Below are 15,739 nucleotides of genomic sequence, written 5' to 3' on the forward strand. Positions count from 1 at the left end.
GTATACAATATCTTTTGTAGGAATTGAAAAAGAAAACACATAATTACTATTTCCCTTTCTAATAACTCTTTCAAGTGCTGAAAGTTTCAGATAAAAGGTTCTATTTTATTTCTGTGTTTATTTCTGAACTTGGATAAGGCACTTGTCATAGCCTTGGACATTGATCAGAAAGAGCGAAGAAAAGTTGACATCATGGTGAAATTAAATTCCTTGCCATTTCTTGACAGAAGATGACATGCAAGCAAATGCATTTTTTCCAGTTTACCTGATGAAATTTGTCTGAACATTGTAAGGATCCAACTCACAAGGAAAGTCCAAATTCAAGCTGCTTAAGTGAAATGAAAAAGCTGAAGATAAGTCATATGAATTATTGCAAGACGTTCTGTGTTGCCATTTAAGTATTTTACATCAGCTGATTGTATTCAACCGAGGTGTTTTTGTGCTGAATCTTTTGCAACAAAGGACAAAATGTATTCAGATGCTGAGGTTATTGACACTTGACACAATATTCAGATTTTATTACTTTTCATTACAGTCTTGAACTCTAACATTTAAAGATATTATGTCCTCTAACACTAAACTGATCTGTATAACTGAAAAAAATGGCTCACAATTAATCTATTTGGTTGTATAAATTAGATTGACATATGACTATTTTCCTTGGAAAGCAGAGGGTAAGAATTATATCCTCCCATAGGTAAGAACAGAGGAGGTATATGTGTCAAGTCCTTTGTATTACCAGTGCCTATCATGTTATTAATTTTTAGTCTGTAAGTATTATTTTTAAAAGGAGGGTTAAATTGGAAGGGTTGTAAGAAACAGAAGAAGCAGCAAGAAGCAGAAAGTTATGCCATGTCAAGTGAGCAAATTGTTTCATGAAGTAAAATAATCACTTAATTTTTTATATTATAGGCTAGCAGCTTTTGCTCAGTTACATGCCTCAGCTGACTTAGATGTAAATTGTTATGCTTTAATAACTGGCTTACTGCCATCTATGTTAAGAAATATGTCACCATTATGCTTAACATTCATTTCAGGGGAAGTACTTGTACTTACTAGATACTATCAACCTTATAATAACTCATTCTTACTAAATCTGAATAGTAATTGCACTCCCTGAATACTTTATTGAAAACCAAGATAGTGTGATTGAGACTGGGCCAACCATCAGCAAATGTTATCAACAACCAGTATAGGGAAGACATACTTCAGTCTTTACTAAAGTATGTATGCACCATATGAGATTAAAAAAAAAAAATCTGATGCAAGAATAAATGTAAAGTTTATGAATATTTGCTTGCTTCACTATTTACAGAAAACATCTACTAAAGGGACTTTTTTAAACTGATATCTCAGAGAATAACTTTTTGCTTACTAAATTCTTCCCCTGCAGAATCAAAGTGTGACACCATGCACAGTCGTAAGTCCAATTCACCTACGCACAATACTAGCTTCAGTTCACCTTCACTGAAAGTGAATATATGTGGGAATATGTAAGGAAATATTTGTAGGTGTGTGACACTGGAGGGGCTGTTGGCTCACCACATTTCAGATGCATGTGTGTAGGGTAAGGGAAGTTCAGGCCTTGCCCTGGTGAAGAGATGAGCTGCTCTGTACACCACACCCCTCACAGCCAGGGTCCCAGCGTGGCAGGGGCTGCCAAACCCTGGCAAAGCTCAGCTGGTACCCTACACCTGCCCCTGGGGCCTCTAACCCAGCTCCTGAGAGGCCAAATAACCTGAAGTGCCACCTGGGGGAAGGCCAAGAAGTATTTAAAGTGGAACATGCAACAACCACATGTATTGACTCTACCCTCACCTGAAATATCTACCAGCTGAACAGCACTGGAACCAGGAAAAGTAGCAATGTTTGTTCTTTTCCATATATTTTCTGTCTTTGTCTTTCCTCTTCTCCTAATTCCCTATTCTTGGAATTTTTGAGTAACTTAAAATGAAACAGGCTTAGAGTTTGTTGAGTTGAATGGGTTAAGTTAGTGCTTTGAGAAATGTTTTATACTAACTGAATGCTGCTCTAAACTTTTTTCACAGTTCTCTGATTTTCTGAAGTTTCCAGTGAAGTTTTTTGTTGTTTTGATCCCTTGAGGATATCTCATTAGTATTTCTACATCTACTAGAACTCTGTGTCTAACTTAGAGTACATGAGCAATCATAAATCCTTTTAGATGTCTTGTCAAATTTTGGGGCCTAGTGGAGGAAAGAGCCATGTTCATTCAACACTCATTCTTATCTGCAATCTGCAAGGAGACTTGATGCACCAAATTAAATGGAAATATTATTTAAACCATCTACTCCACAACCTCACTGTACAACCTATGCCAGTCACTCTCACAATAAAAAAAATAAAAGCATTTTCTGATGTTCAGACAAAAATTTCTGTGTCGTGTATTGACTCCTGAGTCACTGTTGACCCATGAAACACACCACTAGTTACTGGTCATGCACTAGAAATGATGCCAATGATCATCTGGGCACAACTGTTCAGTCCCTTTTTAACCCACTTCACTACTGCTCACCCACCCCATAGCTCAACAGCTGACCTGTGATAAATGTATGGTAGGTTCAGTTTGCTGAAATGTTTTTCAATATTTGTGTTACCTGGGCTGAGTCTGTTGTGAAAACTCATAGGCAAATATATAAGCAAGAAAGCACTGTGGGAGGTTAATCTGGGGTCTCTGTCCCCTTGCTCCACTGCTTCATTTAAGCTCAGGTCCTTGCCCTATGTCCTTGTGTGCCCGGCACTGATGCAGCATCACTGACTTGGCCTCCTTGTCTCCTTGGGTCGTAGCGTGGTCTCAGGCTGGCATTCTCACCATGGATATGATAAATACTGTCGGACCTACTGGTCCCTCACTCTTCATAAACATGTCTCTTTAGCAGCTCCTTTCAAGATTTGTAAAGCTATTATAAACAAAATCATAAAAAGACAATTGATGATGCACCAGGATTGTGTTCTTTAATAAATATTGGCTGGATGTTTGAGCATTCAAGTCCTGCTTTTAGAATTCTCTATGGATAAATCCCAGAATAGTAGCCATTCATGAAATGGGACAATATTTCCAAACAGTCAGATGTCTTGTTTAATTGGTCAGGTTTTGGAAAAGTGATGGTGAAATTATATCAAGCACTGTCCCAGCATATAACCACACAGTTCTATGACAGATCTGAAATTCTGATCTTTTATTAAGGTGTCATTTAAAGCCTGGTTTGCTTGAGTCAGCAGTAAATATTTTCTGTCTGGCACTGAAGTCATATTGCCCTTCTCAATTGAAAGTTACCCCACAACACTTCTTGATAAAAGAGAATCTACCTGGCATTTAATTACAATGAAGAAGCAGCTGTTGTAAGACTGAATATTCTACATAAGGTATGTAGAATATAAGGTACTAGAAGGTCATTATGATCTCCTCCATTTTATTAAGGGAAAAACCTGAAGAAGAAAATGACAAATAGTTTGTTCAAGGTTATCTGACAGTTGCAGATCTACAAATAAGCTTAAGCCTTCTTAATCTTAGAAAAGGTGAAGAAGACAAGATTGGTTTCCTCATATAATGCCTGGTGCCTTCATTCAAACTATTTCTGAAACAAATGAGAAAAAGAGTGCTTGCTAGAAATTATGCAGCAATTTTCCCCATGCCCACTCAAATATTTATATTTCTGAGTACTCAGTAATTAGTTTTTTACCTGGTATTTTCTCTCAGGCATTATTTTCTGAAAAAAAAATTAAACAGTTTTATATTTAAAATATTTTTCCATTTGACATGCTATATTTAAGAGGAAGATGTTGCACTTGTGACATTTTTATAAAAAGCTCTTCTTGTTTATATAGACATATACAGTGAAAGTGCCTGAAAGAGGCTTACTTTTTTACCACTTCTCTTGTATTTATTAATTCAGATTATAGCGAGTTATAATTTCACATATATTTCATTTTAATCTGACTTAAATCTGATTTTAATCAGGCCTTTATTGCTAGAAACATTTTCTTTATTCATGATAATCTAAAGAAGACTGCTTTGGAAGCTGAAATAATTTTTACCAATGCCCTTTAGTACTTGAAAAATGTATCTATTTTGGAACTGCTGAAGAAAATAAATCCATAGCCTGAAAAGTGCTATTTTTCGGCTTTATATAAACGTTTGGACTTATTTTTTGATCTGAGGTAAAATTAATTCTTTCCCATCTGATTCTTTCTACCTCTCCCATATTAACCATCTGTTACGGTTTCTTTCCTTCATCCTTTCTTACTTTATTTTTCTACCACAAAGTTAAGCTTTTCTGTGCAGTAGTCAACTGAAAATGTGAATTTCTTTCAGCCATATATCAAGCACCACAAAGTTTCCATTCTTCCAGGCTTCATATTTTCATGACATTCAACTCCAGTACAATTACAGAAGCCATGAAGAGTGTAAGATTTGATCATCTGAAGGTGCTTGGAGGTATTGTTTTAAAATCATGCTCAGGATTCTTGCAGGAGTATGGCTTACGAACCTGAGGTAGTTTCAAGCAAAAGTTTGTGCATATGCACTATACCACACAGACCTAGAAAACTTGATGTCATTGAGAAGCATACGATTGACATATATGTTTATTAAATGTTCATGAAATGTCTTGCATGTGCAGATCTTTGATAAAGATGCCTAATTCACTAGGTATGCACTGAAGTGTTTCTGCTTGCATAGACAGTGTCTGTATTTGGGATTATTGCATGGAAATTCCAGCTGAAAAAAAGGGGGAGCTAAATACATTGAAGACTTAAATTACTAACTGAAGAAATCTACTTCCAATCCTCAAAGCTTTGGATGGTAACCACTTTTAACTGCCTTCTCAAAATATGTATCAAGTTCCTAATGTGATAGAACTTCCTAGGTCTGAATAAACTATATATTGGGATCAGCTCGCACAACTTGCTTTGTGTTTTGAGTTTCTCTGATATCTTTATTCTTTTTCTAACATGTATCTCTATATGGTCTAAGCAAGAAATTTTAAAGCCTCAATTGCTTCAACAATGTCTGCCCTATCTACTGGTAGGACATTTCTTAGATCATTGAGGTCTCTAGGCATCTCTGATCCTACAGTTTCCAAGATGCATAAATACTACGTGAACACTACTCTTGCCAATCTGTCTTATCAGAGATCCCAAACGAGAGCATTATTTTTTTTCTCTCCAAAGTCCTTTGTGCATCTGTGACTGTGTCTCCAAAATACTGAAAGCAGGATTATCGGTTAACAGGAAAAGTTGGTCAGAAGTAAAATGATGAAATAAGACAGAGTAAAAATATTGGACACAGGTTATGATCTTACTGTAAGGGCTAGTGAAGGATAAAAGATACACTTTAAGTACCAGCAGAGAATTAGGGGAAAATTCATTAGGTTGATCATATTAGTCAATATTTCACTGGTATGTCTCCATTACAAATTGAAATTTGCGATGCAAATTATTACAAAGCATATAAGAAAGAACCCAAAGCAGGAATCTGTAAACAAGTAATTTTGTAAAATACACTAATTAATATTTCTTATTTCATTGTGATTTCAATGACAATGAACTCCTTTTGTTCCTTTCAAGCAGCTGAACTTCAAGACTTTGGAGAATTGACTCTGGAGAGCTTCTAATAAGCCCCATACTTTACATCACTGATATGAGTTAATTGAGCAGTTACTGGGAGAAGTACATTAGTAGGCATAAGTTTTGTTTCTGGATTAATGTGCAATGTGTGTACCATTACTGACAGAAAGATAGGCAATTTTTCATGACGATTAGGCATTAAAACCATTTAACTAGTCATTGAAAGGTGGAACAGAAAGATCTATCCAGGTCTCAATCTTTTTTCTTGATAGGGAAAAATGAAATAAACAGACATTTTCCCATCAATAGTGTGTTTGGAATCGTTCATTCAATATATGCATTTGAGGGCCCTGAGTAAATGAGTTCACTTGTGATGATCTCTATTTCACATCAAGCCTGACCAAGTCCTAAATGATTCTTCTATAAGATTTACAGATAACATGTCGCTTTATTAATATAGTGATTTCAGATGATGTTATAAAAACAACAAAAGCCTGCAACTTCTCCACATTTGTGTGAGACCTGTGATAGCGGGTTGTTTTCATTCACTTCCGTTTTCTGTTTTAACTAGAGTATACAAGGTATTATGAAAAATAAAATTGAAAAAGTAATACAACAGCACTGTTCTACTTGTTTGGTATAAAGCTCTTCTTTACCTTTCATTAAGTTGAGCAGCTTGAGGAAAAGAAAGGAAAAAGACACAGCTCATGTTAAGGTTTTATAATTACTATTAATGATATTATTTTCTTGCTTAGGATCAAATTAATGTGAAGGAACACATACATTTCTATTGAGGCTGAGAAACTGGAAAGAAGTTCTCAGAGCATTCCACTGAAATAAAACATAAATATTCATGGATGAGGAGTGATTGCTGATATGGATCATGCCATAAAGCATTCATCAGAGCTTTACATTTCCAAGACTACAGACAGCTTTTAAAGATGTGAGATAAAGTATGATTTTGTTTTCTTGGCTTTTCATTTTTATTTTGTTTCCTTTTGAATGATTTATAGCTGTTGTACCAGTTTATCCACAAAACCAGCTTTACTGAATCATACACATAACTGTAAGCATTCACAAAATCAGACTTATATTAGCAAAATGCTTTTATTTCCAAAGCTTGATGTGATAAAGTCATTTATTCAACCCATGTATAAGCGAGTTGACCAAATTCCTCTCAAGTACAAGTGGGCATAAATCAAGATAAGTCATTGGAATTGCACCAACTTTCATCAATGCTGAATTTCTCTCACTCTATCAAGGAGTGGTTAAAGTTACTTAGGGTAGGTAGTTTTACAGCATTGATCCAGCTAAGATGAATAACACATCATTACAAAGAAAACTAAGACTATGTCATGGTTTCAGCTAGGGTAGAGTTCATTTCTTCTCAGTACTTGTTACAGTGTTGGATTTGGAATTAGAATAGTGTTGATAACAGAGTGATATTTTGGGGGTTTTTTGAGTTATGTTTTTCCTAAGTCAAGGATCATTCCTTTCCTTGTCTCATGCTCTGCCAGTAAAGAGGTATGCAAAAGAAACTGAGTGGGAGCACAGCTGGGACAGGTAACTCAAACTGACCAAAGACAGAACATAGAGACATAGAACATCATGCCCAGTGTATAAACTGGGGCAGAGTTACCCAGAGGAAGGGGCCAATCTGGGTTCAGGAAGGTGGACCTGGAATCTGACAGTGCATGGTGAGCAGTGGCATTGTGCATCAATATTTCTTTTTTCCTTTCTACTACTACTACTACTACTACTATTATTTTTTTTTAAATTTATTATTATGATTGTATTTTACTATATTTTTAATTATTAAATTTTTCTTATCTCAACATTCAATTTTTACTTTGATTTTTCTCCCCATTCCACAGGAGCAGAGAGGAAGAGTTAATGAGAAGCTGTGTGGTGCTTCATCTCCAGCTGGGCTTAAAATCACAACAGAATACTTGCAAAATTATAGGTTAATACCTGAAAAATCATAAGAAAACACATTTTTACCCATAACCATCAGTTTTGCAAGCATTTTTTAATCTTAAGCTCACCCCCCTACCAAAAAAAAAAAAAAGCCTTATACTTTTTTTTTTTATATGTTGAAAGTTTTGATATGTTGAAAGGATTTGTAAAACTAAGTACCCATCAATTATATGCCCTATGTTTTTTTCTGGAGGGTGCTTAATTTTTCCACTCCATAATCTCTCCTGTGATATACACTGAAAGTGTGTCTGTGCATGCATTATGCAGTATGGGAAAATTTGTCTCAGTATTTAGAGAATTGGGACCACAGTGGTGGAATTTCTTTTAGAAATGTGTTTGGTTTAAAAGGGTATCTGGATGTAAAATTATAGAAATAGGTTTATCCGCTTTTGGCCTTGAATATGGAATAGTGCTAGCTATCAGAAATCAAATCTGATTTAGTTGTCGATAAAGTAAATTCATAATTATTGCACATATTTTTCCCTAAGTTAGGGAAGAGATACTACTGAACTTTCCAAAAAAAGAGATAATTTTTATCCCTATTTATTCAAATTTCAAACCAAGAGACACCTCTTCTGTGATTTATGATAGGAACAAGCAGTGCAACAGAAACAATACAAAGGTTCTATACTGGGAGAGAAATCATCTGTGCATGTTAATGCTAGAACCATATATCAGCTCACTCTACAGTTTTTACAGATGTATTAATTTCCCAGATGACATTGTTAGATGTTTTCTATTACTTCCTGAGAGAAGCCAGTAGCTGAAAAATTTATTTACAGAATTTGCATTGAAGAAATTTTCTTCCTGATATTGTAAAGTAATTACTTCTTGTTTAAGCACGTCTTGAGGCAAAAATCTCTAGATGTGATGCTATGTATAAAGATGTCTATTGGTTAGCATGAAATATGCATTCATTCTATTAATGCAAAGTGGTAAGTAAAAGAGAAGTCTATAATAGTAGAGGCAAGGGGAATATTATATAATGCACATGTCTGCAGAGACAAAGTAATTGTATCACATGCATTGAAAGCAAGCTTTCCCCTCCCAATTAGAGAACTCCTCCATTACAGCATTCTGCTTACAAGACTAGAAAGACATAGATTTTATTGAGTATCTAGCAATAAGATATACTTGAACTCCAAAAAATATTAGACTGACAAAAAATTTTTGGCAGGGGATTATGTGCACAGTACTGATCATCAGGGGCATCCAGGAAGAGGCTGCCAGTCCTGTTAGCAACATACCGTATTTTTTCTGCAAGTTCAATGACAGAGCAGAAGGGAAAATGGAGCATATATTAAATCAGCCAAAGACAGCTCAAAGAGTGAATGAGCTTACAGTACAGACAGGAAAGAGAGGTTAATTTATTTCCACAGTGGGGAAAGGAGGCCAATATGTTTAGATGGTCACATGAGAGGCGCAACACACATCTATGAGAAGCCAGTGGGAAGTCTCACAAATTTTCCGGCAAAAAGTGCCTGGTCCATTGGAATAGATCTGGCCATATAGGCTTGTATTCATAGAGCTTTCTTTCTACAGTGTTTTCTCACCAGGAGTTTCAGGAGTAGAGATGTGAAGGTGAGGAGGATGGAGTGAAGGAATGTGGCCATGATATTTCAAAATGACGTGACTGGTGAAGTTGCCAACCACCTTTTTGCTTTTGATATGTGTTCAAAAGACAAACAGAGTGTCTTAATGTTCCCTGAGTCCTCAATAAAATAGAAAACAATCACTTGTGTCACAGCAATATTTAGTGGCATTGTCCTACATCTATCATGATTATCCTTGCACCGTAGACCTGTGTGCAACAGTCACTTGCAATTCAGATGTCTGGTGGGGCTGATTTCCATGATCCCTGTATGAATGTTGAAATAAGATAAGGAGTTACAAGGCTTGATAATCACTACAATATTAAAAATAGCAATTTCTTTTACTTTAATTTGCAAATCAATCCATTCCTCAGTTCTAAGGAGCATGAACAAATAACATATATGAAAGAACAGTTGCAGGTGTTTATGTTGATCCGGTATTTATGTTACTTTTGAGGTGGCTATTTTGTATTTATACTGAGAGAAATCTGTTCTCTCTTTTTTTTCTTCCTAATCACCTATTTTCTTTTAATCTATTAATTTGAACTTCCAACAACCATTAGTAAGTCCATCTCATCTGCAAGCAATCATCACAATTCCTCATCTCAAGCACACACTTCTGGCTTTTACCGATTGACATATATGAAATACAAACTTACTCTCCTGAGCTTTTAGTACTGCCTAGTATTATTTTTAGGATTTGGTGGCAAAATAACACAGTATTTTATAATCAAATCATCCAAGAACAACCTGGGAGACAGGCTTGTTAACATTTGTTAATCTTCTTTGGAAAGAACTGCAATGATTCAGTGTATCCTCGGCTGTAAACCATCCCTAACTGGGTAGAGTAGAAAGGCTTGCTATGGAGAAATAGGATTTATCCTGTAGACCTAGAAGCACTAAGAAAGCAATCTTAGAGGCAGAGAAAACTGAGAGAAGATTTGAAATGTGTCGGGGGTTTGCAGATTTCTTTCCTAGTAATATCTGAGTACAAGAAGAGAATAAGACTAGCTTCTGATTACCACAGGAGCTATATTTTAAAATCATGTTAGGAAAATTATCTTGCACGACAGATATGTTATGGAATTTTTTTCTAACATATTTGTTTATCAGTGTGGAATAAAGATAGATTTGGGAAAGAGAAAAACAAGCAGAAGATTCCCTGCATTAAGATCTTCTTTTCTGTCCCTTGAATCAACACCTGCAAGTCAAACATAAGCTATTCTATCCTGTAAAAGGCTGAAGTCTAAGTCTTCTGTTCAAAAGATGGTAGTGTAGTTGCACTGCAAAGTTGGTCCAGGCTGAGTACTGTACTCCAGAGGGGTCTTGTTTGAGGTATGTTTATCAAAGATGCGCCTCCTGTTCTGTGGCTTCTATTTGCTCATTTATATAACCCATTATGGTGCTTTCTTTTTTCACATGACTGTTGACTTAGCTTGTGATCCAGTAGAAGACTGACTGTTTTCTGTAAAATTTCTTTGCAGACAACTCTTCCAGTCATGAGTCCAAATGTCAATTACTGCTGCCCACTTTTTGCAGTTGTACATGTCACTATTAAATATATTTTGCTTCTGCTCCAAAGAGAATATTTAAGAGAATATTTTTATCAAGAAACTCTAAGCTTGTTTTCTTTTTCTTTCTTTTTTCTTTTGACTGTATGGGCTAGATTAGCTCAGAAGCTTTTGTAGTGAATATAATATCTAGGTTATACTTGTTATAATCCAGACCATTAGCAAAAATTCCATATCATATGGGTTCTGGGTGAATCCTCATGGGACTAGGCAATGGAGAGAAGTTAAGTTTTTGTTCAAAATTAAAGTCCTGCACTCCTTCCCCAAGACCAAAGTAATTGTTTTTGAGAATGTGGGTCACATTTAATATGCCCTTGGAACCCCATCAAATTATTACGGTGAAGTTAATATCTTGTTCTGATACTCTAAAAAAAAGTTATTATGATCAATTTTTGTTTTTACACTACAAAAAATTCTTGTGATATCACTAACTCTCTTTCACAAATTTGGAAATTTAAACTCAGGTAGATAAAGTTTGAGTTCAATTTGAAAATCACTCACAGTCCTCTAAATATGATTCTTATCTCCTCTGTCTCTTGCTCAGATCACTGACCCTAAAAGTAAACTGTTTGTTGCCACTTAAAAAATTCTAGAAATAAATTTACTAAACCTTTGATATATACTGGTAAGTAGGAGAGTTAATTGGGATGTTACTGATTGCAGTATCTTGTCCTTAAGTGTCAAGTGGAACTTTCCTTGAAAATATTTTTTGAAAGTGGAAAAATTACTTGCATTAATCTAGTCGAATTCTGCTTTGTCTGATTCTTGATCAAAAAAGAGTACCTCTTTTCATACTTATTTTAGTCAGATTTCTGTAGGTAACAGAAAATAATTAAGCTTATTTAATCTCACTTTGAAATCTCTGTGTTTGGCATATTTGGGTAGCTATTTAGTTCTGCTCACAGTGGAAGTAAAATATTCACAGTAGTGATTGTAGAAAGATTATAGTACACACATTTTAGTGTGTGATCATGACACTCCTTTATTAATTCTGAAAGGCCTAGTTAGAGACAAGAACAAAACTCCACCAACACCAAAAGAAATATACATAAATGAAAAATATGTTTATGACCAAAGTTTAAACTAAGTTCTTTCCCTTGAAAACATTTTTTATTGTGGCAACAAGATCTTGAATCAAAATAATGTTTATTTCACTTTGTAAGAAATATACTTTCACTCTTCTATAATATGTAAATAAATAAACATACATGTTGAAATTAACAGTGCTTAATTTCATTCCCAGTGTTGAGTGGCAAGTTTTATTTTTATCATAGAATCAAAGGTGACTTGCTTCTTTTTTCCTCTTGACAGGAAAAGAGTTGTTTGTATTATGAATGTCAGTTGGGTGCTGACAAGTGAAGGAGATTGCCAACTTCCAGTAACTCACTAAAACAAAACCAGAACTGCCCTTGAAAGATGAAGATACAAAAATAGAAACTTGAATATATATTTTTACCTGACACTTAAAACTGCATTTTCTTTTTCGTGATAGACACCTGTATGAAATCTAACTAAATAAAGGCTGTAAAATTACTTAAGCATATAGACATGTCTTAGAAAAATGTTTCTGTGTGACATGAATGCTGATCTAAATCTTTTGGCTTAGAAACGTAAAAATTATCTTTTAAGGTTGGTAGAATTGAAGTCGTTCTGAGGTTGCTCAAAAAAAATTGACTCTTCCTCATTAGGCACAGTAGGTTATACAAGATTTTTTGAGTATTTGTTGTGAAAAATCATGTGGATTCCTATATGGTAGGAATTCTTAGTGGAATTTGAGAGATAAAGGATTATAAATCCAGTACTCTCAAAGAAATAGATGGAATATAATTTATCTGATCACTTATGCAGTGACATTCAAGCTGCAGAAATTATTCTGGTAAAAAGAAACTGATACATAAATGCAGTTGTAAGAGCAGAGGATTTTTTTTTTTTTTACTTCTCTAGTTCCAGACCTAGAAAAAAATTATAGTCTTTTTTGAGTTGCCCTGTGTTTCATGTAGAAGTAAGGTAAAGCATTGGTGTCACAGCTGTCAAATTTTTCAGTGGTTACCAATAGTCCTAGACTCTTCATTGTAGGCCATCTCATTGAAAGGACCAAATGAGATGATCCCAAAGCAAAATAAATATGTCACAGATAGCTGATTAAACTTTCCTGACTACAACAATGAACAACTTACAGTAGATGACCCAATAGCTAAATAAAATACTAAGGCATGGACCATTTGCCTCTATTTCTAATTGTTTCAATATGTACTTTAGGGAGAAAGCACAACATTTTGTGTACCTAGTTTCCAAGAAGATAACAAAGCTATAAATTACAGGTGTTGTCTGATTAGAATTTAGCATAATCATAAGTAGTATGTCTTATGACCCTTATCAAAATGAGGTAATGTAAATTGATTTATAGTAAATTGATATCAATTGGTTTTCATTTAAAAACTGTGGTGTTGTTTGAATATGTTCTATTTTTATTTTCCAACACTAAAATATCAATTTTTATTAATTTAAGTATTATTATTGTCAGGTTTCTAATCTGAGAAATCTTTGGATGAATCTTGCATAAGTTCCTTTACTTCAGATATTACTTCAGATATTGTGGTTTGGTAATTTAGAAGAGTTTTTTAGAGATAAAAGGTATGCTTTGAAAAACCTCAAAAGGTTTTAGCCAACTCCAAGAAGCAGCTGTCCATTAAGTTAAGACAGGCTCAACCACTTTTGTCAAAGATCGAGATTCCTGGAATATTGACAGCTTCCTGCCCTTTTCTCTTCTTTTCTGCATCTTTGTCTCCTACAACAGCTGTCTAGGCATGCTAGTTCCCAGAACCACCAACCCTCTTTCTCTCTGCCAAAGCTGTCTTGCCAAGGTAACGATGAATACAGTGGTCTTCATCTTCATTAGATGCAATTTGTCCAAAGGAATTTCCAAGGCAGTCTGGATACTGACAATGAGATTGATGTCTACAAAATAGGTCTTGATTCTTAGAGGGCTAAGACATGCTAATACTGCTTATTAATGTAAGACCAGATTTATAAAACTGGATTTTATCCTGACAGTCAAAAGCAGGAGGAGGGAGAGCCAGTTTGTCAGCAGGAATTTGTACAGAATGCAGAAGTGAAAACACCACCATTATCACTGAGCCCTATAATACCTTTCAGTCATCATGGATAGACAAAATCCACCAATACAAGGATAGCAAAGCCTCCTAAAATACATTTCTATTAAATCCTCCAAGCTAATGGGGAAACAAATTTGAAAAAAAAAATTCCATTCCTTCTTTATTTAAATTGTTGAAGGAACGTTTTGCATTTGTGTAGGCAATAAACATATTTTTTACACTTACATCTGTTCCTGGATCTCTTGGGTTAATTTAAACTCAAGGTAATATATTTTATCAAGTAATTTGGCGGACAAACAAGTTACTGTTTTAGAATATTTTCTAAATTATCATTTTACAAGCAAAATTGAATTCTTATGATTTCTAGGCCATTCTATTTACTTGGAGATGTGTGAAACAGTAACATTTAGCATATGGGAATATGCGCAGGCAGCTTACTAAAGGGAAAAGAAGGAGCAAAGGGATACAAAACAGCTATTGACCCAGTTAGCACACCAGATCAGGTCCAATGCTACTAACCACATCTCATAACAGTTTCATCTGTTCACTCTTTAATACTGCTGAGACAGAAATAAAGCAAGAGAAAGAAATTATTTTCTCCAGTATAATATTGATTTTATTGGATTTTGTGATAAGAATCAGTTCTTCAGGAAACAAAGAATCACCTCCAAATATCTATGTATTTTACATTTCTGCAACAAAAAGAAACACGTTACTTAAAACATGATATGAGAAGGAGCGGATTGCCATATTTTGCCACATAATGCAAATTATGTTCCCACAAAACTTGGAGTTACACTGAATTATTCTTGCTCTGCAAAACAGGTTTTATTTTGCTTTTCTTCATGACATTTACATACCCTGGAATGCATAGGACTAGATCTTAAGTTTACTTAAGAAATTGTACCAGCAAACATTTATGTTACCTTGTGACATTGCTTACGAATGACCTAAACGTATGGAACCATATATTTGCAAACACCAAAGTGTCTCTCCTGATTGTCCTAGGGTGACTTTATGATGCTTGTATCGCCAGCCATCTGTTCTGCTTATGCTGGATATTGAGTTTTGCACCTTTAAAACTGGTTCCAAGAGCAAAGCAGGGGAGAAGCAGCACGCAGTTTGTTTCCAGAAACTGCGTGTGCTCACCCGCATTCCTTCTCATGGACTGTGTTGTCTACAGCACGGACAGTGGGAGACAGCTTTCCTTTCCTTTAGTTTTTGTAGTTAGCTGGGACTGTGGCTTCTCTTTTTCCTGGAACTGTTCAAACCTACTCTGGACTGAAAACCCAGAAAAACAGTGGAAGCTTGCACCTGTGGCCCACTGATGCGGGATGCGGCATTAAGAGCTCAGGAGGGAGCGCTAAGAGACTGAGTGAGCTGAGCTACAGCCCACGGAAAGGACTCGCTGAATTTGCCATCTCTTCAGAACGAAAAGAGGTTTTGTTATTTAATATTATTCATTTTTTCATGTTTGTGAGTACTTTGCTTAACAGTTTTTCCACTTCTCTCAAAGGAGCTTTTCCTCATGAACTGATTGAGGGAGGGGCTGCTAAATCTGCTTTTTAGAGAAGACCACTTCAGAAGTTTCCTCCCTAAATTTGCCCTGAACTAGGACACTTATCTATAGAAATCTATCGCACAAAGAATTTTTTTTGCTACAACTCTTTTCTAGATAGCATGAAAACAAGAAATGTATGACTTGTTATTCATATTTCACGGGGTGTTCATATCCAGGTGTTAGTAGCAGGGATGTTGAAGACATCTCTAAGAGGTGGCCAGGGCTGTCCTGTGCTGGGCATAGCTGGTTCAGAAGGACTCATCACGACACAGCTGAGCCCATCAGCCAAGATGGTGGTGCTTCTGTGAAAACATTTTTAGGAAAGGTAAAAATGCT

The 15,739-nt window shown here is 35.3% G+C and overlaps 1 protein-coding gene and 1 long non-coding RNA gene across 2 annotated transcripts in view; one reads left to right on the forward strand and one right to left on the reverse strand.

The window, feature by feature from the left end:
- Positions 1-15,739, forward strand: part of TAFA5 (TAFA chemokine like family member 5) — a 673,456-nt gene that overhangs the window by 592,989 nt on the left and 64,728 nt on the right. The gene's annotated exons all lie outside the window — the stretch shown is intronic.
- Positions 14,094-15,739, reverse strand: part of LOC140681091 (uncharacterized) — a 96,682-nt gene continuing 95,036 nt past the window's right edge. The window contains exon 3 of the long non-coding RNA XR_012052335.1: positions 14,094-15,705. This is a non-coding gene — a long non-coding RNA (uncharacterized lncRNA). The remainder of the gene's footprint in view (positions 15,706-15,739) is intronic.

The sequence above is a fragment of the Taeniopygia guttata genome, chromosome 1A (genome assembly GCF_048771995.1).
Source record: "Taeniopygia guttata chromosome 1A, bTaeGut7.mat, whole genome shotgun sequence".
In the NCBI taxonomy this organism is placed as follows: domain Eukaryota; kingdom Metazoa; phylum Chordata; class Aves; order Passeriformes; family Estrildidae; genus Taeniopygia; species Taeniopygia guttata.